This window comes from Odontomachus brunneus, unplaced genomic scaffold, assembly GCF_010583005.1.
Source record: "Odontomachus brunneus isolate Ranch 3 - 2012 unplaced genomic scaffold, Obru_v1 Obru_scaffold_255, whole genome shotgun sequence".
NCBI classification, from domain to species: Eukaryota; Metazoa; Arthropoda; class Insecta; order Hymenoptera; family Formicidae; genus Odontomachus; species Odontomachus brunneus.
Window position 1 is genome coordinate 42,096 of NW_022639705.1, and position 1,675 is coordinate 43,770.

Sequence of the window (1,675 nt, forward strand, 5' to 3'; positions counted from 1 at the left end):
CAACTTTTGCTTGAAAAAATTTTTTATACGACCTCTATTTTCTAAGATATTTACGTAAATATCTACAAAATTATTGGTTTCAATAATTTTTTACTTGAATTCTATCAACTTTACCGAAAAATATCATGAGATAAAAATTATTTATTTTGTTTTCAAAGAGCTCTGAAAATTTTTCCAGAATTTTGTGTTAACTTTTATATATATTTATATATATTTATATAAAATCTAAAATAAAGTATATATGGTTATATATGATATGTATTTAATTGTAAAGACAGTTGTATGCTTATCATATATAAACATATATGATATTTTCACATGTGACATATGATAACATTCAAAATGAATAAATGAAGAAAATCAGTAGGTTCATTAAAAGAATAAAAATCTTTACAATGAATTATTTCAAGTAATGAGAATAACACATAATAACTTCCAAGATATTAATTTTTCTATATATGTAAAAGAGCAAAATACATGCAATGACCACCTACATTATTTATATTACATTACTTACATTATTTTTCTCAATAAAATGGGTCTGTTACATACTGTGTCCAAAAAGTAAGGTGACATTGCATTTATTTCGAAAATTCTTTATTTATTCTTGCAAATCAATTTCGTCCCCTTCAAAGTAATCCTCCCCTGATATAATACACTTATTCCAACGGATTTTCCAATCTTCGAAACAGTTGTAATAATCGATTTCAGGAATGGCCTTTAGCTCCTTCTTCGCAGCGGCTAACTGTGTGACGATAATGCACCGTCACACACTGCGCTGATTATTCGTGATTTTTTAGCCAAAAACTCGACTAATATCGTTCCACAACCACCGTATTCACCTGATTTGGCTCCATGCGACTTCTGGCTCCGGGGACACCGTTTCGAGTCGATAGAAGAGATTCAAGCCGCTGAGAAGAAGGAGCTAAAGGCCATTCCTCTAATAACGTAACAAATACTGTTTAATTTTTTTACATCTATAATTATAACAGTTTCTTTTTTTATAGGTAAAATATGTTTAACTTTTGTTTTGTGAAAGAATATTTTACCATGTACTGTTGAAACAGTTTGTAGTAGAAAATGTAACTTCCGTTCTATTTTAAAAATGATTTTTCAGAAAAATAAAAGGAGAAAAAAGAAACAGTAAATTGCAATCAGAAAATTTATGTTATCATAATATGTAGATATTTTATTTTTATTATTACTTTTCGGAGTTTATATTTAATTATTTTTTTGTATCTTTATTGTCACGTATTTTTTAATGTTGATGTAATTAAAATTATTTACAAAATATTAAATGCTATTTTCCTTTTATATGTATATTACACAAAAATATAAAATAAATATAATAAACATGAATTGTAATTCTTCAAATTTGTTACCAATACAGAAAAATAGTATCATATTCAATTATACAGGGTGTTCGGAAAGTACCGGGACGCCCGAATATCAGGAAAAATATAAGTTTTACAAAAAAATGTTTCAGACAAAAGATGTGGCGTTTAAAAATATATATTTACTGATCACATCAGTTTGACCTTGGGTTGCGTAGCGAAGGTCAGGTCAAGGTCATATTAATTTTTTTAAATGGAACACCCCATTTTTCATTGCATATTCTTATAGCACATCTCGAGAGCTTTCCAAAACGCTATAATAAAATATTTTTTTATGAAGT